This window comes from Hyperolius riggenbachi, chromosome 1 (genome assembly GCF_040937935.1).
Source record: "Hyperolius riggenbachi isolate aHypRig1 chromosome 1, aHypRig1.pri, whole genome shotgun sequence".
Classification (NCBI taxonomy): Eukaryota; Metazoa; Chordata; class Amphibia; order Anura; family Hyperoliidae; genus Hyperolius; species Hyperolius riggenbachi.
In genome coordinates, this window is record NC_090646.1 from 519,507,583 (window position 1) to 519,530,582 (window position 23,000).

A 23,000-nucleotide genomic window follows, 5' to 3' on the forward strand; every position below is an offset into this window, starting at 1 on the left:
TTCAGCATGACAAGAAATCCTAACCAACTTTTACTCCGCCACCATTGAGTCGAACCTCTGCTCTTCCATCTTGGTGTGGTATGCTGGCGCCACTGTCAATGATAGGGACAAACTACAGAGGGTCATCAGGTCAGCAGAGAGGATCATCGGGTGCCCCCTCCCCTCACTTGCCCTACTACACAGCAAAAGACTAAAAACCAGGGCATTGAGGATTGCAAATGACTCCTCACACCCTGGCCACCTCTACTTCAGCATTCTACCCAGAGCCGGATTAAGGCTAAATGGGGCCCTAAGCAAAGTAACTGATTTGGGCCCCCCCATCATGTCGTAATAGAATCAGAAGATGCAGCTGTACAGCAATATGTCGCACACACCGGGCAGCCGAGCTACTGGTTGCTATGGGCAACAGCCCGCTTTCCTCTGTGGGTGCACAATGCAGGGAATAGCAGCGGCAAAATGCAGAGTGAGAGATGAATGGCTGGGACATTTGCACTCAGGGGCTGGGGCACCCCTGTGAAGAGGGCGCCAGATATCACAGCAGCAGCACTTTCCACCTGCATCTCCAGCCTGGCAATAGCAGAAAGCTCTGGACACCGCCAAACCGGAAGCCGTTCCCCAGACAGAATTACATAACCACCCCCACCACCGAACAACTAATTTCCTCCCAAACTAGACAGCCACCATGCAGCCTCCATCCCAGTGAATACGATAGTCCAGCAGAGAAGGCAGCCGCAGTGGGGGAGAATGATAGCACCAGATGAATCACATTCACCTATTGCGATCCAAGCAATAGAGGTCCCGTCATCCGGAGCCCATCTGTCTCCTCTAGAGTGCTGCCGCTCTGTTACTACTACTATTACTACTTCCTACTTCATGTCTGATCTGAGAATAAGGAAGTTCAGAGCGAGCAGCTGCACTGTAGAAGAGACAGATGGGTTTCAGATGACGGGATCTCTATTGCTTGGATCATGGATAGGTGAGTGAGCGTTTGCCATCTGCTGCTATCATTCTTGCTGCAGCTGTGGTTCTCTGTGGGAAGGGAGGGTGGAGTGGGCAGCGGCAGAGCGCACAGTAGCAGGAGGGGGACCTAGGAGGAGAGCCTGGCTCTGAAGACAATCAGCAGCGCACGGCATCATTTGACAAGACAAGACAAACAACATTTATATCGCGCTTTTCTCCTGGTGGACTCAAAGCGCCAGAGCTGCAGCCACTAGGACGCGCCCTATAGGCAGTAGCAGTGTTAGAGAGACTTGCCTAAGGTCTCCTACTGAATAGGTGCTGGCTTACTGAACAGGCAGAGCTGAGATTTGAACCCTGGTCTCCTGTGTCAGCGGCAGAGCCCTTAAAGGGACTCCAAGCAGTGCCTGTGGATATGCCTTTAAGCATACCCACAACTAATTCATTACATCCTCACACCTACCAGCATGATGTTTGTAATTATATCCCCCTGGGTTCCTTATCTTTCATTGCATTGTGCTGAATCGAGCTGCCAACTTTGGAGAAAAGTCGTCCTGTGGCCGTGATTTCGATCGTGCAAATATCAAAAACTAAAAAGCATAGAGCAGCTGTTTATATATCATTGGAAAGAGGAGAAAAAGAGCTTTAAAATGATATGCATCTTTCCATAGTTACTGCACTGCTCAGAGTCCCTTTAACCATTATACCTTCCAGCCACCGCTGACTTTGGAGAAAAGTCGTCCTGTGGCCGCGATTTCGATCGCGAAAATATCGAAAACTAAAAGGCATAGAGCAGCTGTTTATATATCATTAGAAAGAGGAGAAAGAGAGCTTTAAAATGATATGAATCTTTCCATAGTTACTGCACTGCTCAGAGTCCCTTTAACCATTATACCATCCAGCCACCGCTGACTTTGGAGAAAAGTCATCCTGTGGCCGCAATTTCAATCGCGAAAATATCAAAAACTAAAAGGCATAGAGCAGCCGTTTAGATATCATTGGAAAGAGGAGAAAGAGAGCTTTAAAATGATATGCATATTTCCATAGTTACTGCACTGCTCAGAGTCCCTTTAACCATTATACCATCCAGCCACCTCTGACTTTGGAGATAAGTCGTCCTGTGGCCACGATTTAGATCGCAAAAATATCGAAAACTAAAAGGCATAGAGCAGCTGTTTATATATCATTGGAAAGAGGAGAAAGAGAGCTTTAAAATGATATGAATCTTTCCATAGCTACTGCACTGCTCAGAGTCCCTTTAACCATTACACCATCCAGCCACCGCTGACTTTGGAGAAAAGTCGTCCTGTGGCCGCGATTTCAATCGCGAAAATATCGAAAACTAAAAGGCATAGAGCAGCCGTTTAGATATCATTGGAAAGGGGAGAAAAAGAGCTTTAAAATGATATGCATCTTTCCATAGTTACTGCACTGCTCAGAGTCCCTTTAACCATTATACCATCCAGCCACGGCTGACAGGATGGCAAGGGCTGGTTTATGTGCTAATGGGGCCCCTTTGACTCTGAATGGGGCCCCAAGCGACTGCTTTTGTTGCCTGGTCGGTAATCCGGCCCTGATTCTACCCTTGGGACGGAGGCTACGAGCCATCTCCGCTAAAACCACTAGACATAGGAACTCGTTCTTCCCCTCGGCAGTCAACCTCCTAAACTCCCTCCACATTCTACCATCAAAGCAAGCTTCAACGAGCGGCGCTACGGCCGAACAGCCGACCAGCCCACAAAACTAACTATCAACATCTTAGGGACACACTGGGATTGTGATGTTTTCTTTTTTTGTTTTGTTTTACAATGTAGTGTTAATCTGATATCTGTTGTACCTCTTTCTATGCACTCTCTCTTTCTCTTTTCCTTCTTCTATGCACTCTCTCTTTCTCTTTTCCTTCCTTCTCTTTCTATGCACTCTTCCTGAGCCATTGTACTGTGCCAAAAACCATTCCGGGCATGTCCCCTCATGGTTGGCGAAATAAATGATTCTGATTCTGACAGACAGTTCGTTCAGCTCTAAGCAGCTCTAAGTTGGGTCAGATTGGATGGTGGCGTTTCCAAGCTTTAAAGTAATCTTTCGATTTTGTCCCACAGATGCTCAATAGGATTGAGGTCAAGGGACTGAGCTGGCCATGGAAGCTTTTAAATTCTATACTCCGTCATATTCCTTTTCATCCTACGATCCTGTTACTAGGTCTGGAACCTGATTCAATCCCATAGGCCCAGCATAAACTCATCCAATTTATGGCCACGGCAGTTAACTCATATTGCTTCTAGATGGTATATTCCCTACCTATCCTTCTCTAAAGTAATCGACAAAATTAACCACACCCTTCTCTGTGAAAGGATTAATGCTATTATAAATGATAAATCTCTGCACTTCCAGAAGGTATGGGATCCCTGGATCCTGAGCCAGGACAAGGTCCTCCAGCACCCGAGGCTGAGTCACCAAAGTGCGCCCCTCCATCCCTCTCACCCCAGCCATCACACACTGATTGCTATTAGACTAAGAGGGCCCCAGGGCCCCCAATACCTCCAACCCCCTAATCTCTAGTTATCTGGTTTGCAGTCACTGCCATGTATCCCCTCTTCTTATTTCTCTCTGCTTCAAACACAATAGCGGAATGATAGCTGAGTGAGTTGTGAGCCCCTTCCTACACTGCGCCCTGAGGCTGGAGCCTCTCTCACCTCGGCCTGGCCCGGCCCTGCCTGGATCTCTCATATACTCTCGAAAGGGGCCCAAGCCCATCTCGAGTGTTAAAATTACCACCATGAGACCTCTAAAGGATGTACATTTTCTTACTGAACTAAAAGAACCTTAACTTGATATCCTTATAAATACCTTAATGCTCGTGATTGTTTACATTCTGATTTTTTTTCTACTCATTGTAGGACACCATGTTATATGTTCATCCTGTATTGTTGTTGTTTTTTTTATACATAGTTCATACCACATGTTTACATTACAGAGACCATGTTAGGTCTCGATTTTGACATAATTGTCTGCTCCTGTTTCAAACTTTTGAAACTAAACACCCAAGATACTGTGGGGCGAGAAAATCCTAAAAGAGTAGTAGTTTCAGAGATGCTAGCACCAGCTCTCCATGCACAGACGATCATCACTTGTTCAAAGTCACTTATATCTTTCGTCTCACCCATTTTGACATTTAACTTCTGTCATAACTACGTCGTCCGAAGCTGAGCGTTCCTTACATAAGAAACTTTGTGTTGTTACGTCACTGTTGGACTGTTGGGTCACTCCGTGGATAAGCAGCCTGTGAACTGAGTTAACTGTTTATTTTTTGTGCAATGCTGACAGCTCACAGCTGTATTTCTCAAGCATGTGCTATAGAGGTTGGAGTTTGTACACCTAGATCACACTTCTCTGTAAATAAACATGTTTTTATTCACCAGGCATTATGCAGGACAGGGGTCATATACAGCTGTATGTCATGTGTGATGAAAAAGGTGCAGTGTGTTATCACATAGTGTGAATGGAGGTGTGTTGGTTGGGAGGAGAGAGTAGTACTGATGGAGTAAGGATTAGTAGAGGTGCAGTGTGTAGGTCTGATATAACATTATGTGAATGGAGGTGTGTAGGTTGGGAGGAGAGTAGTACTGATGGAGTAAGGATTAGTGGAGGTTCCCTGTGTAGATCTGATACTACATAGTGTGAATGGACAAAGTTGTTTTGTCTTGATACACCACTAAATTAAATCTCAAGAAATGTACTAAGTGCTCACGTGTTGATGATAAATTACATACAGTAATCATTTGGAAATAAACATCAAACACACTAGTTCAGAGTCAGTTAGAATGGTAGATCGCTACCCTGTCATATGTGGTTGACAGTTAGACATATAATAAAAATAGGTTAAAAGTGCTGAATTCCAACTAGTGCAGTCCATCTAGTAATATGCAGGCAATAGTGATACACAGAGACAATGGCAAGGCTCCACTTCAGTACCTGATTCAATGGGATCTAGCGGCCAGTAGGGCCGAATGGGATGTAGACCACCCCACCGCCTCCAACCGAGGGCCACTTAGTTCTATTGATGGTCTTCTAGTGTTGCAGCAGGCTGATGTAACTTGTGTTTGGATGGAGGGGTGCAAATTATCTGAGAGGCGGTGCGGTGGCCTACATCCCAGAAGCGCATTCAGGCTCTGCTGGCCACTGGATCCGGGAGTTGGATACCGAAGGGGGGGGGGCTTGCCATTGCCTCTGTGTATCACCATTGCCTGCATATTACTAGATGGACTGCACTAGTTGGAATTAAGAGCTTTTACCCTATTTTTTGTACGAAAGTAAATTTGACACTATGGGCCTGATGCACTTATGTCCGGCAAAGTTGCCATGTGCAGGGGGAGCGCATGGCAATTTTACCGTTACTGGCACAGGAGGAGCTCTGTCCCTTAACCCATTAGCACCACGTACGTTACTGCAGTAACCTGTTAACCTGCGGGTTACCATTGGCACACATTGACCCAGAAACGTGTGGCACTAATGGGCTAACGACCTATTGTCACCCTGCACTTGTAATGGCTAAAATTGACGCAGAGAGGAGAGCAGATCAACTTTACCGCAGTTTAGTGCATCAAACCCTATGGCTCATATGCAATAAACTTTTTCTCCTAGGTGATATTTTCACACCTTGTCAACATAATTCCTTTTACATCACCAGTAAGCAAGAAAATACAAAAAAAAAATTCTGATAGTACTTTTTTACCTGATTTTTGGTAGTTTTTTAATTGCAAAGATCCTGCAAGGGAGATACTAATACCTACATATGTACCATGCGCACGCCCTCGACCGGTGACCTTTAGTGTGTGTGTGTGTGTTGTCTGTGTTCTGTTCCTCCCTCCCCGGTGCCCAGTGCACTACACATTACCTGTCCACAGCCTCCGCTTGCTTCCGGCTCCCTCCGCTATCCATAAAAGTGCACCACGTGGTTGCCTAGTAACAATTAGAGAGAGATTTGTCTCTGTCAAATCTGCCCATAGTCACTAGATAATAAGGCTACCTTCAGGTGGATTGTCCAGATAGATTTTGGAGGTGTGCACAATTCATGTTCCTTACCTAAACAAGAGAAGAAGAGAAGGTAAGAGAAGGAGAAGAAAGTGAGAAGCTGGGGAGGTCCTGGGATTATATAAGGTGATATTGTACACAAAGGTAGTTTTAATGCCCTGGGGTCGGTTCAAACTGAAATAAGCGATACCCTATATCTGTTCCAATACTGGCATTGTGTGAGTCAGTATTTCCCTTGCTTTTTCAAAGAACATGGACAGTCCTAGCTTTTCTTTAATGGCATTGGGGGAAACTTTTCTTACACAATGCTGATATGACTTGTTTGACTGCTGTAAAAATGTGTGTTATTATTTATACTGATTCTTTGTAAGAACCTGTGGTTTTCTTTATCAAGTGCTTCTGCAAGATGTTTTGCAATTGTCTTGTCCTGCGCGGTGTACACAAGTTAGTACACTATATATAGCTTCTTAACCTTCAGGCGCTTCAACCAGAAATGCATGAATGTTCCAAGTGTGCTGCAACCTCTGGAACAATTGCTATTTTGGATAGGGGAAAATTTGGATAGTTTTTCCGATGTAAGATACCATCTTAATAATATTTTGTATTTTGTTTCTATGGCACTGGAGTTTATGAAACACCTGGAATAAGTCTTCCAAATCTGTATGGGGTCCTCTTTGAGGTTACTTTTAGGTCTTTTGCCATTTATGTGCAAACAAGCTTTAACTGCATGGAATAGCTTAGCTATTTATGCATTAAAGAAATGAAACCCACTCATCTGGGTTTTGTATAATTTTTTTATCAAAAGAGAGACACATTTTACTCAAGAAACTTGGATAAACTGCTAAATTTTTAGTACCTAAACAGTTCTGATTTAGGTACTTGCATGCTATTTGTTAGGTTTTGATAACTATTTACCTTCAATCCCTTGGACAATTCAGGGCAGAATTCTGTACTGACCCATCGCTAGCCTAGAGGCTAGTGACGCATTCTGTTGCTGTGGAGGGGACAACAGTGTAGTGAAAAGAGTGACGTATTGGGGTTGCTGTACATATGCTAGATTCTTGGCAGAGGTGGTCCAACCTGGCTGCCTAAGGCCAAGAACCCTCCAGCGTGTGTTTGTGGCTTAACGTTAACTCGAGGTGAGAGTGATATGCCATATTTATATCCTTTTAAACAATGCTAGATGCTTGGCTGTCCCACTGACCCTTTGTCTCTAATACTTTTAGTAATAGACCCTGAACATGCATGCAGATTAAGTGCTCTGACTCAAGTCTGATTGGATTAGCCATATGGTTGTTTCAGGATTGTGACTCAGACACTACTGATGAATGAAGATTAACAGGACTGCCAGGCACCTGGTATTGTTTAAAGGGAAATAAATATGACAACCTTCATATCCCTCTCAGCTTAAAGAGAACCCGAGGTGGCATTTCATTACATTAGTGGGGCACAGAGGCTGGTTGCGCACACTAACACCAGCCTCTGTTGCCCCATCGTGTGCCTCAAAGACCCCCCTACTCACCGCTATAGCCCCCGCAGTAGTGGCGACACGCAGCGCGTCGCCAGCACAATGTTTACCCTAGCGCTGTCTGTCAGCGCCGCTCCCCCACCTCCTTCGCATCGCCGCTACCCGCCCGCGTCCCTTCCCTCCAATCAGCAGGAGGGAAGGGACGTGGGCGGGTAGCAGCGATACGGAGGAGGCGGGGGAGCAGCGCTGACAGACAGCGGTTAGGTAAACATTGTGCTGGCGACACGCTGCGTGTCGCCAGCACTGCGGGGGTATAGCGGCGAGCAGGGGGGTCTTTGAGGCACACGATGGGGCAACAGAGGCTGGTGTTAGTGTGCACAACCAGCCTCTGTGCCCCACTAACGTAATGAAATGCCACCTCGGGTTCTCTTTAAGTTAACTTTAAGGAAGTATACAGTACAGTATTCATAGTTGCTTGTATGGGTTCTAAGGCAGTGATATCAGGAGGGTGACAGGAAGAAAAACAGTGAGGATGAAAGGACAACTTTGATGCAAACCTCCTTCTGCCCCAGAGCATTCTGGGAGTCCAGGTGTTGTTTCTGCTCAGTTTGGAACACATCAAACAAACATTCAGCAGTGGTGCACCTTGCCCTCTGTAAAGATGTGCCACCTGTGATACATTTAAGGATGTAGCATTAGGAAAAATGTTATAATGGGTAAATATTGACTAAAATTAATATTAACTATAACCAATTTTATACATTCAATTATATTTAGTAAAGTCCCTCTTTATGTCTCTCATTTGCTTGCCTCTTGTACTTGTAGTATAGATCTGGAGAAAAGCTGAACAAAAGTAGTTTAGGTCATGGACCCAATTACTTATTTTTGGCAGGTAAAACATTACACTGTTTTTAGCCGGATATTTAGTTGTCTGCCTGAATTTCAGCCTTACCTGTTCATCTAAGTGGAGTGTGGAGAATAGAGGCCTGTTATGCTTACATGTGATAGGCTTTTACTGTTTCTGCAGCTGCAAGTTTACTGTCTCTGCATTGATTTTATTCCCCATGTAAAGTACTGCAACACAGAGCCTTGATTTATCATCCACTGTTCAAATAAAACATCAGTCCTTAATAGCGTTCCTAATATAACTTGGCACACTGTGACTGCCCCATTATGAGAATGTATTCCGTGTCTTTTGAAAGCCATTTGTTATTGTCTATTTGTAGCTACAAATTAATAGCATGGGATGTTAGAGTATAATTTGCATACATTTATTTTAATTACTGATACATGAAAATGATACTCTAATGCAGGCTACTAAAGATTTTAGTGCTCAGTACGTGAATGAAGGTTAAAGTCCCTATTCACCCAAATTCTTTTATTAAACTGCGGGCCTCCTCCCCCTTCCTGAAGCCTAGCAATAATACTGTAGTACAATAAAAAAAAGCCCATAAAGACCTTGAAGCCCAACTGAACCCTGGCAGTGAGATTGATGTCAGGATGCTCCCCCACCTGCAGCTGTGACTAGTGAAGCAGGCTTCACCTGCTAAATCAAGCTGTTTGGCGTAAAGAAAATTCCCTTTTACTGCAGAACCAGCGCAGCGGAAGTCTCTTTTCAGCAGAGTGATCTTCTGCAGTGACAGCGGCTTCTGTCTGCCTCAATCAGGGCCATGCTCCATTCACTTGTATTAAGATGCACACTGATCCTAATGCAAATAAATGGGATATGGACCGCTTCGCAAACAGGTCAGGTGGATGCTGAAGTTACTGCAACAGAAACATGCACTAAGCACGCTCAAAGGGAATCTGATTCTACTGCCCAGGTATTTTCCTCTTCTTCTGCTCTTCATCTAGTCCTGTCTGTTCCTACATGTGTGCATTCCTGGAAAGGCCACTAAGGCCCGGGCCTTGGATGGCTGCAGCCCAAGAGGCACCAGGACATTAACTACCTCACGACCGCACCACGCCAATGGGCGTGGCCGCGGCGTCAGCCCCAGGACCGCCTAACGCCAATTGGCGTCAAGTCCTGGGGCTCTAATTTGCATGCGATCTAGCGCACATCTCATGCTCGGGGGGGGCGGAGTTCCGCTCCCTCTTCAGTCTCCGAGCAGCTCGGGAGCCTGTTAGACGGCTCGCCGTCAATTTACACAGTGCAGCGCTGCACTGGGGACAGCCGTGTGACACGGCTGTCCCCCTGGGGGATAAGAAAGCGATTGGCAGTGATAGGCTGGCTGGGGGAGGGAGGCTGGCTGGGGGAGGCAGAGGAAAGGGTTTTGTTTTTTTAAAAAGCGAACATAAATATTTATTAAAAAAATAAACAACTGGGGGGTGATCAGACCCCACCAATAGAGAGCTCTGTTGGTGGGGGGAAAAGGGGGGGGGGAATCACTCGTGTCCTGTGTTGTGCGGCCCTGCAGCTGTGCCTTAAAGCTGCAGTGGCCATTTTAACTAAAATGTGCCTGGTCTTTAGGGGTGTTTACCACTGTGGTCCTCAAGTGGTTAAAGAGGGGTTACTACATATGAAAGAGGAGGGTGAAATGTGGAGCAACACATGAAAAGGGAAACTGATGCTCAAGGGAACTGTTCATGAAAGAGAGGGGCTGCTGTACATGGATGATACACATGGAAGGGGGGGGGGGGGGGGCTGCACATGGAATGGTAGGGGGCTGCGGTACAAGAAAGAGGAACCACAACATGCTTGGCCTAGGGGCACAAAAAGTATAAATCCGCCTTGTTGCTGGGTGTGCTGTTTGTGGCATTTCTGTTACATGGCATGCAAGCAAGTAATTAGACTCAGATATTAGTTCTCCTTGCACCACTTAGCATGACATCAGCAGAAGGATTTCCTGTCTTACTGACAGGGCTTCCATCAGAATTTTCTGAGCCCCATCCTAGCAAACTTGTCTTCTTACAAAGTACAGTGGTCTGGTCTATCACAGCTTCCCAGTGCCTCTTTTTTAATGTGTGCCACGGCTTTCCAGTGTTTACCCCACTTACCCAAATGTGTGTCAGCTTTCCAGCACCACTCCCCTAAAGTATACACCAGGCAATCTGTGCCCCTCAGAATCTACCCCAGCTTTCCAGAGACCCCCATTGTGTGTCCCAGATGTTTAGCTCTCCACACAGTGTGACCCCAGCTTTGTAGGGTTCCTCTGTACTGTGGTCCACAAGGTAGAGAGACAGAGACTAAAGTGGTGCACAGAGAGAGCGTAGTGGATGGACTATGGGTTCCGTGGCTACAGACCCATGATGTGAGTTCCAGGTGTCTGTTTTAATATTTATTACATGCCCTCTGGGACGCTGCCCGTTTGAGCTTCAAGGAGCTGGACATAAGTGTTGAAATACTGCCCCATATGCGATTAAGACCATGTCATTCGGGTCAGTGGATTGGGGGTAAGCCTTTACGTTATCGGTGGTCGATACATTTTACCATACCATGAAGATTCAATACGTGGAGGAGTTGATGTAATACTGTGATTGAGCACCAGGATTTTATTATTTTTGCTACTTCTAATTGTTTGAAGGACAATTTGGATCATGTCCTGTTGAGATGCTTTTTAGATGTTTAAATCCCTATGAGGTTCAAAGAACGGCAATAATATCATGCTGTTGTTCCCCCTGGGTCCTTCTTGGGTTGCACAGATGTGGTTCTTGTGTTAGCGTCTATGTACTGGTAAAAAAAGGTTGAGTCACATGTACCCTTCCTGTTGAATAATAGAGTCATGTGATATCTCATGTCAACAACATTAAACTACACCTGAAGTGAGAGGCATATGGTGGCAGGCAGATTTTTTGTTTCCTTTTAAACAATGCCAGTTGCCTGGCAATCTTCCTGATCTCATTGGCTGCAGTGGTGGATAAATCACTTGCCTGAAACAAGCATGTGGCTAATCTGGTCAGACGGCTTAGAGCCCTGATCTGCATGCTTGTTTGGGGTCTATGGCTAAGGCTCCTTACACACTATGTAGAATTCATTGTAGTGAGATTATTCTTCAGTCGCACCTTAACATTGCCGAAAAATTGCATCACACCTTGATGTTGCGGTGAGCCCATACAGTGAGCCATACATTACCAGTAGCATGTAAGTATGCCTCACTTGCAATGTACACAAGCACGTCATCCTGCTAACGCACTGAATACAGTGCATTACTAGGTAGGAACCTGCTGTACCGTGATCAATGTGACAGCACCATAGACCTATTATTGCATTTGCGTTTGTCTGATGTGACACAACACAATGGTCTTATTATGAAATGGCCCTAAAAGGAAGCCAGGCAATTTGCATTGTTTAAAAGGAAATACATGTCAGCCTCCGTATCCCTCTCACATCAGGTGCGCTTTAAGTCCAACCTAGCGAAATGTTTCATATTAAATGTTGACACCAAGTACACCCCGACTCAGATATCTCATCCTAGCTCCCAGCACTTGTTTTTCAGCTAAATTCTCCATCACTTCACGTTTTCTACTAGAAATGATGACCTTGTGGTGGGTCTTCAGAGCTACAGCAGTTGTCAGCTGCCTCTTCTGTATCTCTCAAGGGAACAATGGCGTCACTGCAGACCACTAGTGTGGTGCAAGGCAAGATAAAGACAAAGGAGAAAAGGGTCACCTGTTCAGCATTTTTTTTAGGGCATTGTCTGTTAAAAAAATAAATAAAAAGGCACCACATATACAAGAAATAAAAATGAACCTTTGAATGTTCTCATACCTTTAAGTCCTTAGGCAATGCAGCCAAGTGGGGGGTCCCCACAGCCTCTTATCCCAGCTAGTTACAAGTACATAATTGGTATAATTAATTTAGTTGGCATGCTGATACACACAGTCAAAGGTGTACTAAACACTATGAACAATGTGTTTCTTTTTCCTCTAATACTCAGTCCTGCTGAGAGCAACTAGGTGGATTGATCTCAGTCTAGTACAGATCTTTAAAAGGAACCTGAGGTGAGAGACATATGGAGGCTGACATATTCACACACTCCTAGAGAACCATGTAGGTTGCTGTTGGTGTCCCATGCTTGCAGGCACCACCTTAAGGAGGTGTTCTGTTATGTATGAAAGCCAGCTTAAAAGCTACCACAAATCATGTGATTTTACCAAATTAAACCATTTATAGCAATATTGTGCATAGTTATGCGCATTATTAGCAGAAAATGACCACAAAAGTTTTCTTATGTGTACTTAAAAAGATGCCAACATATTATGTAACGTAAAAGGTACGGTACTTCTTTCAACACCTTCAAGCCAAGCAGTCAAAACACATTTCTTTAAAATGCCCTACACCTGACCCTTCCCTTCCCCCCCATCATCTACCACACTTTAACTCTCTCATCCAGCTGAACACCCTCTCCAAAGCCCTACCTTATGTGTCCCTCCCCCACCCTTTATTGTAAGCCTTTGGCAGGGTCCCCCCCTCCCCCCTTCCTTAGTGTGACCTCCTTGATCTTGCAATCCCAGTTATGTCACCCTTCTCATGGTCTAACTCGGACTTGAATTGCTGAGTCTCTGTAAAATCACATGATCATGCATCTTATACATGGGCGTAACAATAGGGGATGCAGCCCATGCGCCCGTGGGGGGGCCTGCCCCCCCCCCCCCCCCCCCCCCGGGGCCTGCTCATGGCCGTTTTGGGGGGCTGGAGGGGTCGCACCATGAGGGGAAAGCTATGGCCAGCCACACTCGGTGGGGAGGGGGGAAGTCCCCCCCCCTCCCTCACCTCGGGCTTTCCCCTCTGTGCTCCCCTCCAGCTTCTAGCTATACAAGTGCAGCGAACGGAGCGGCGGGCAGCGGCAGGCAAACATACCTTCCGTGCATTCCAGTGCGGACACTTCTCGCTCTAGTGACTGACGCGACTTCCTGTATAAAACAGGAAGTCGCATCAGTCACTAGAGCGAGAAGCTTCCGGACGCACGGAAGGCATGTTTGCCTGCTGCTGCCAGCCGCTCCGCTCGCTGCACTTGTATAGTTAGAAGCTGGAGGGGAGCACAGAGGGGAAAGCCCGAGGTGAGGGAGGGGGGGGGACCTTCCCCCCTCTCCACCAAGTGTGGCCATAGCTTTCCCCTCATGGTGCGACCCCTCCAGCCCCCCAAAACAGCCACGAGTGGGCCCTGGTGGGAGGGGGGCCCGCTCACAATTTCTTACGGGGGGTCCGGGGGTTCTTAGTTACGCCCCTGATCTTATACCCTCTTATACAGGAGCAATTAAAATATGGGTACTGGTAGGGTTATGGTGATCATTACCTGTGGAACAGCTGATCCGTAGCCCCCAGCCCAGGGCCCCCTCCATGCTGCCTTCTCTGCTCTCCTTTGCTGCATGAATGAGGCTGGCAGGGCAATACGCAACTGGAGATGTAGTTCACTTACGTACTTCATCTTCCACTAGTATGTTAGCGTACTACATCTCCTGGTGCACACAGCGGTAGACTTTACTATTCATGTAGAAACGAGAGCAGAGGGGACATCAAGGAGGCTCTAGGTTGGAGGGGCTATGGATCAGCACCCCCACAGGTAATGATCGCCCCCCCCAAAACCCCCATTGTAGAAGCTCCTGTAGAGGTAGATTTATATTAAAATGAACAGTGACCTACTGCCCTGTAAGAAATCCCTGACAGTCTATTGGTTGTCATGGTCCTCCTAGTATTCTTGAGGGTGGTTTCACACTGTTGTGGTGTGGTATTTTACCGCACCCCACCTCAGGGCAATTAAAGTCTATGGGGACTTTCATACCGACGCGGTGTGGCGCGATGCGATGGAAGTGACTTTTTGCCGCATCCCTGTGCCCAGGGCAAACCTACATTACTGTGCAGTTCTGCAGAGACCTGCAGCGGACCGAAAGTCATGTAAGTCCATGGCAAAGCGTGTGTGTACCTGATAGCTGTCCCCTCCGGGCTCCAGCTTCCTGGCACTGCAGTGACACTGATGGGGTAGGTCGTCATGGGTGATGTGGTGGCACAGTGCACACTGCTGTCCCCTCCGGTCCCTGGTCTGATGTCAGCAGGTAAGGCTGGGCACTGGTTGGCAGGTGACATTAGGATGACACTGGCATAGTCTGCTAGCAGAGGACACTATAGCGTGCAGCTCTTCTGTCTTCTTTGGTCCTCTCTTGAGCATCCACTCTTTGTCTCTCTTCCTGTGTCTCCTCCAGTTCTCCAGGTGAGGAGGCGGAGCCACAAAGAGCCTTGGGAGATGGGGCAGACTCAGAGCCACAAGTGCTCTATGCGGGGTAAGGAGGCAGAGTCATGAAATGGAGGGGGCGGAGCCACGAACAGTGCTTTATGAGTAGGGATGATCAATGAGATGCAAATTTTTCCAAAATTATGCACATTTTTATGAAAATATATGCGGTCGATAACGGACCAATCAGTTTAAACCCAGGTTCAAATTGATTGGTCCATTTTCAAGCTGCATATATTTGCATAAAAATTTGCATATGTTTGCATCAACTCCGAAAATTTTGCACATCTGTGATCATCCCTACTTGTGAGGTCAGATGTGCTCTATGCTGGGAAGGTGCGGTGCCAAAATGGAAAGTGCCGAGAATGGAGGGGGTGGAGCCACAGACAGTTCCTTTACGAGTTGGGGACAGGCTCAGAGCCTCAAGTGCTCTATTTGGGGGGTGGAGCCACAGAAAGTTCTGTGAATGTAAGGGTGGAGCCAAGAACAGAGACTTGCTAGGTGGGGCAAACTCAGAGTCCCAAGTGCTCTATGCAGGGGAGCCACGAAAAGTGCCATGAATGGGTGGTGGACCCATGTCCAGCTCTTCTCCTCCTCTCTGGTCGGGGCCTGGGCCGGAACTAGAAACAAATTGTCGGGTGGTATCATTACACAGTAGAGAGGCGGCAGGTGGAAAATAGTCCCCTGTCACCTGCCATCCTCTCTGCAATGAATGGCGTGGGGGAGGGGGCCTGGAGGAGAGGTCACTGGCGATCATTGTTAGGTCATTACTCTGCTAACCACCTCAGTAAACAAGCTCCCACTGTTAAAGTGAACATCCAGACTGAAAATGTACTCAGCAGCACTGAAAAGGCTTGGTGTTTCTTTAACAGTTTCACAGCATCAGAACGTTGTTTTTCTTACCCAAACCTCATTTTTAGATCTACAGAAGAAAACTGTCCAGGCATTTTTCCCCTGATGCTGTGCAAAGCATGATGGGATTTGATGTTCTTGTTCTTCTGCTGCTGTTTTGGCTCAAATTAGTTTTTTTTTTATTTTGTAATTTGAGATGTGAAGCCTAGCGTGCGCAACTGGGAGGGGTGGACAGGACACAGGGAGCATGAGACACAGTTCCAACGGTCCTGTCACTTCCTTTCAACCAAAAAGATGGCTGCCTCCATGAAAAAGATGGCTGCCCCCATGAAATCACAAACATTTGCCTGTTCTTTTAAAACATGGTGGGTAAGAGATTATATTACCTATCTATTTTAGTTAACATAACTAATGTAACTTAATGACAGTATGTTTGTTTCAAGCTGAAGTTCCCCTTTAAGCCATGTACATACGTATGAGGACTCTCACCTGAAGTGGTAGGGACTCAATCCCTCAGACGACAGTTTGGGCTGAGTGCTGCACAGACCTGATGCTAGCCTATAGGCTAGCGATGCTTTCTGTTGCTATGGAGGGGGTGGACAGACAGCACGTGAATAAACATGAGGTGTAAGGAGAACAAGGTGCTCAGCTTGCATTCAGTCAAAATGATCCGGCACTCAAGATCTCTCTGTGACACACTGGGGCTGCTGTACACGTTAGATCCTTGGCCATCTCAACCGAGAACGATCTAGCAGCAGTTCTACACAGTCTCATGCTGGGTACACACGTTACAATTTTCCGTACGATAGATGCATCTGATTGATAAATTCCCTCATGTCCGATATTACTCCCGATCAATTCTGTGCTCGATTTCTCATAGAAGTGAATGGAAAAAGATAATAAAACTAGCAAAGATAAGAGAATCGAGCGGAAAAAACGATCGGGATTGAAAATCGAGCAGAAAATCGTAATGTGTGTACACAGCCTTAGATTAGCTAGAATTGGGTATCAATGCTGGATATATATATACACAGTGTATTGACGGGTATTATTGTTTATACCGAATTTAAATTAGCAGAAATTCTTTTCACAGGACTAGTTTACATCCGGAGAAGCTCTGAAGAAGGGCAGAGGGTGGGACAGGGGTGATGCACCGTGTAATCAGAGCTGCATAAAATATTCCGTGGAAGAGTTCCACAAACTATTTAATTAACATAATAGCTCACTTACAGTGCAATAAGTATGTTACCCAACACATTCATGGATCTTCGGTTTCATTAAGTAGTTACTGGTTTACTTATCTCCACCAATGACAGACCAACCTCATCACCCCATCCCATACCGACCCCCAGTAACACACAGAACAGGTCACCATTTATAACTTTATTGCACTGGCTCTAGAGCTGCACGAAGTAAAGGGATTAGCAAATAATAAAGTTAAGTAGTGAAGAGATATAAAATGTAACTAAACAGTAAAGTTTGGTTGTCACCCCTGTTTTTCCACCTCACTGCCCTAAAAGAAAAACAGCCTGCTTCTATCATAAGCCTATAATTTTCTTGCAGATGTTTCCTGCGCTGAAAAATATTTCAATTAAACAAGGCAGAACAAGTCTCTTTGTGCGAGAAGTCAGGAACTGAGATGTAGGAGTGGATACGGTCTTTACAGTGAATTACCATATATGAAATTGTACTAATACCAGGCATACATTATGCAACGTGTTTTAATAGACTAGACTTTGATTTGATAAAATAATGAATAAAGAAAGGGCCTTCTCAATAAAATTCTTTTATTGAGATGTGGATCTAAACTCACTTGAGAAGGTTTGTTGTTCTACCAATATAGTGGGTGAGGCTGGGGGGAAGTTGTACTGCGTTAAGAGTGTAAACACACTGCACTTCCCTCAGCATTGCATAACAATTTTGTTGCTTTCCATTGCAGCGCTGCCCCATTCCACTATGCTGAACAGGACAGCTCTGAAACAGGTAAATGGTTCCACCATAGGTGCCCATGTTAATAACCCGCGATACGTAGCTATCAGTAGAGATGTCGCGAACCTCCGATTTTCGGTTCGCGAACCCCGCAGAAGGTTCGGTTCACGGAAAAGTTTGCGAACCGCAATAGACTTCAATGGGGATGCGAACTTTGAAAAATAGAAAAAATTATGCTGGCCACAAAAGTGATGGAAAAGATGTTTCAAGGGGTCTAACACCTGGAGGGGGGCATGGCGGAGTGGGATACACGCCAAAAGTCCCGGGGGAAAATCTGGATGTGACGCAAAGCAGCGGTTTAAGGGCAGAAATCACATTGAATGCTAAATTGCAGGCCTAAAGTGCTTTCAAACATCTTACATGTGTATACATCAATCAGGGAGAGTAATTAGAGTTCTGCTTCACACTGACACACCAAACTCACTGTGTAACGCACCGCAAACAGCTGTTTGCATAGTGACAGCCGTGCTGGACTGGTGCGCACCGTGGCCAGAGTGTAGGCCGTGGCGGTTTTCAAGCCCATATGGTCGCCGGGCTGTGGTAGCTCAATGATAGAACAACAGTGACTGTCCAGCTGATCAAATTTGGTCTGTCCACAATGAATCAACGACCTTATTATCTTCTTGTATGTAGGTAGGCATAGGTAGGAGTCCCAGTATAGGTAGGTAGGCATAGGTAGGAGTCCCAGTATAGGTAGGTAGGCATAGGTAGGTGCCTCATTAGTTGGCTAGGCATAGGTAGGAGACCCAGTATAGGTAGGTAAGCATAGGTAGGTGTCCCAGTAGTTAGCTAGGCATAGGTAGGAGACCCAGCATAGGTAGGTAGGCGTAGGTAGGTCCCCTAGTATAGGTGGGTAGGTAGGTGTCCCCGTATAGGTAAGTAGGTGCCCCAGTAGTTAGGTAGGCATAGGTAGGTGTCCCAGTATAGATAGTTAGGCAGGGGCTGGCTGGCACAGTAATAACAATTACCAAGGTCCAGCTGCAACAGATAGTGCTGTATGTCAGTGTCAGTGAGCAACACACACACAAAAAAAAAACATCAGGAAAGCATTAGCTCTCAAAAGAGCTGTTGAGGGGTGCTATTTTAGCAATAACAATCAGCCAGGAGCAAGCCAAGACCAAGAGCCTAACTAATCTGTCCCTAGGAGAACAAGTCTGCAGCAGCTGTCCCTAGTCTGTCTCTAGCAGGCACATGAGTGAGTGTAATGGCCGGCAAGCCTGCCTTATATATGGGGGGGCTACAATGTGCCTGCTGACTTGTGATGCAGAGGGTCAAAGTTGACCCTCATAGTGCATTATGGGGCGAATCGAACTTCCGCAAAAGTTCGCTTGAAACCGTTTGGCAGCGAACCGTTCGCTACATCTCTAGCTATCAGTGGTAATTTGGTTACTGGAGTCGCCTGATAAAATAATGCTATTTTATGGGGCAGCCACAGCGCCTAAATCGCTGCTAATAGCTGCTAGTCGCGGCTGTTAACATAGGCGCCTATGATGGCACCCAAAATATTGACGATAGAGTTGGGCATTGGTGGGTGGAGGTTTTTATACAGTAATGGCGCAGGTGGGTGGTTCATTAGTGATAGGCATCAACGAGGGAGTCCTTAGCGATAGGCATTGCAGGGTGGTCTGATGCTGGGAATACACGGCTCGATCCCGAGCTAATAAGATGGTTCGATAGATAATTTCCGACAGGTTTGATCACCGTTCGATCGTTTTGCCGCTCAATTTCTCATTGAAGTGAATTGAAAAGAGATAAGAAAAACAAGCGGAAGATAAGAGAATCAATCGGGCAAAATGATCGGGCGCAGAATCGAGCGCCAGAATCGACCCATGTATTCCCAGCATTACGGTTAGGCATCGGCAGGGTTGGTTTAGAGGGGTCCTTAGGGTTAGGCAATGCCAGGGGTGATCAGTTAGCATTAGGCATTGAGAGGGAGGGCTTATGTGAAAGTAAGGTTAGGTCATAATAAAATATTGGTGAAGATTACCAACATTTTACTATTGGGATTAACTAGTAGAATATCGGTATTGTAACCCATATTCGACTACTAGTGGCCATCTCCAGCGGCCTTTTTTCATGTACAGTATGCATTGCAGCAGTGTATTGTATAAACACACACCTGTACATTGCTTCAGTGTGCCCACCACACATTGCTGTCTATGCACTGTCTGATGTGCCTGTGTATCACACACATACTGCCGCGTTGCTGATTTGATTTCAGCAATGCAGCAGTATGCTCAGGTCCAGCAACACAAAGCTTACATACATAGGAGATTAATTAAAAAGAAACAATAAGAGACTGTGCACACTGATAAACTGGAAAGGATTTGTGATATTTTATTGAACAAAGAAAACAAATGCTATTCCATAAGCACATTAAAAACAACCAATTATTGTGCAAGCAACAGGCCTTGAGATGTAATTATAAAATACAACTGATAACAGTACAAGATAAACCTATCCTGTTGATATACAATAAAAATAAAAGAATACAACAGAAAGTGTAATAATAATAGGATAGGACACTAAGGGGTAAATTCGCAACATGAGTAAACATGTGCGGACAATGCAAAGTTAACTCTTAGACTGTTGGGGACATCTATAGCTGTTCTGTGTTTCTGCATCCTTGCATAAATCTTACCCTCAAAAAACAAACAAACAAACAAACAAAAAAACAAAAAAAAACACTGGGCACTATAAGAAAACCACATCTGTATGGCCAATAAAGAAAGTTGGTTCCATGCATATGGTGAATATCTGCTTCTTCAGGAGCTAGCTATGGAGGGATAGTTACAGCTCATGGACAGGGTGGGAATGACAAATGATCTCCATGAGATACTGTGATCACTGTGAGCCAATCAAAAAAAGGATGCCTAGAGCCTGTTCCTGTGTTCTGAATACTGCTGTTTACCAAGCTTCCTGACATCTACTTAATATAACTGTTGCTGATGCTGCTTGTACGACGAATTTCTGCATTTAAAAGTCCCTGGGGTCTCTGTTCCTACATCCAGGGTACCCTAGATGGGTAGATGCATTGGGGGCAGGGGGGTGTAATTCTTAACTGCTAAGTTCTTTGACATAAGTGGATGAAGGAATGAAGGAGAGATCTGAATCTACATCTAGTATTTGTCATTTTTACAGGCAACTAGTAAATGCCTGGCATGCTAAAGGCCTGTATTTGCCTAAACCATTCTGTAAAAAGAAAATACTTCCTCAATTCCCATATTCCGAGAGCCTTTGTGTCCCCGAACTAATACAACTTACCACCAGTGCCAATGATAGATAAATGCATTGGCTGAGCTCATACCATGCTTCCATAGGCTGGCACTAAGGCACAATCGTCTTGCCCACACAGCTGCACAGCTGAACGGCCAGGAGCGATCCCATTGAGGACTGGTAGAGACCTATATCACAGCCTTCATCATGTTTGTTTTTATGCACATTGTTCCTATAACAACCCTGAAGTTTGGACAAACATACTTGCTATTGTACTCCATTATCCCTCTGTTTTGATTCACCTATACAACATACTGTTATGGCAATGCTGGCAATCTTACTATCTTGTTTATGTACACATTTTTGGCAGGCATATAATGTTATTATAACATCAGACCAGTTGTTTGTGATTGGGTCATCATCACACATTTTTCAACCTTTCTTCAACTCTTTGTATTCATGCAACTGGGTTCATCATACCTTGACAAAGAGGACCCTGCATGGTCCAGAAACAAGTGTTGGGAGATGGTATGCAACCTAACCCTTGCATAATGGAATAAAGAACATCATTTTTGAAGACTATTTGTGTGCGGACTGTATTCACAACTTCCTTTGAAAGGGGTTCCTCATTTTCCATATTCTAAGAGCCTGTGTGTCCCAAAACGAATGAACATAGCACCAGTGCCAATGACAGAAAAATGTAAACCTTATCATAGAAAAACAGCTATGGAAGAATAAACAACATAAAGAAGATAAACAGGATGAACAGTCTGCTCCGAACAACAACGATTAGGTGCACTACAGACCCAGAAAAAAAAGACTCACAAGAACATTATATCACACTGACATCTGCAGAAAAGTACACAGACACACATGACAGTAGTAGGAAATTTCACACAGACTTCTAGAGTACCCTGTGAGGTAACAGAACTCACAGAACATTAGCAGCATGGTGACTCCATAGAATGAGTTAATTGGCTAAATAGTTACAATTGCACGGGAGCATGTTCATATCTCTGCATTATAACAGATCACATTGTATAATATAAACAAACTTCCTGCCTTACATTTCTGGATAACGTAACAAGCACGTCACACGTTTGTTCATGCATGGAAAATAACATGCAGAGAATGTGGGTTGTGTTATGCCTGCTTTTTATTGCAGGCGTTAACGTGTGTAGTGTGAGCCGCACAAAGCAGTGATAACGTGATGATCTGCTATAATGTGGGTAATAACCTGACTACATTATTTAGGCCTCTTTTTCACAGACAGCTGAAATGCTCATTTATCAAGCAGTTCAGCTGCCCGGCTGCTGACCACAAGCACCGTTCGGCTGCAATTACATGCACATCTTGTTTGACATATAGCAGCGTTACCTGACAGCACCAAAAGTGCCATGGCACGTCTGAGCATGGCAACAGCTGTAATCAGATGCAAATACTTGGCGGGCTGCCTGTCAGGGCTGGTTCTAGACTTTTTGCCTGGTTCTAGACTTTTTTCCGCCTGAGGAAAACTTGTACTTCAGTGGGCGGCATTACAGGAAGTGACGTGAGCGATGGAACGCAAGTAACAAAGTAGGTGAGTAATTGCTTCCCCCGCTCGCTGCTGAGCTGACTGACTTAAATTATGGCCTCGATTCATAAAAGTGCTGTCGGGAAGGTAACGTTGAGCGGGGAAACACCGCTGTCGGTATTTCCGCCTTCAGGGTGGTAATTCATAAAAATTTTGCTAGTTGTGACAGGCGTGCGGAGATATTCCGCTGTAGGCAGGCGTTAGGCTGTCGGGAGACTTGCGGAAACAGGAGAAGCAGGCGGAGTCCCTCCGTGCGGTGTTCTCTCTGCAGCTGCTTGGGAGGTCTGTCCCATTCACTGCACTGTATTCCGCACGCTTCTCGCCACATCAGAGGTAGCGGTAATACCCGTCCGCATACCGCTACCTCTAATCTTTATGAATTGACATTTGTTACTTTTGCTATGATAATCACCGCGCAAGGCAGTGATTGATCACTCTGGTCGCGAATGTCGGCTTTTCATGCGGAAAAAGCCTTTATGAATACAGATTTTGCTGTGTGGTCGGTAAAGTGAGCAGTTTTCAGCATTTCCGAATGCGGGAATGCTTTATGAATCGAGGCCTTAGAGAGAATAGCTGGAGAAAGAGCGCGGATGGGGGAGGCCCAGGTGAGGGAGGGGGGTCTGAGCCCCCTTCCCACCGCTGTGCCCACTGCTCCCCCTTCCTGGCTGCTACCCCCTCCCGTCTGTGCCAAGCACTAGCAAGGACACGGCCGGTGGACGAGAGAAGCTGAGACAGTGAATTCACA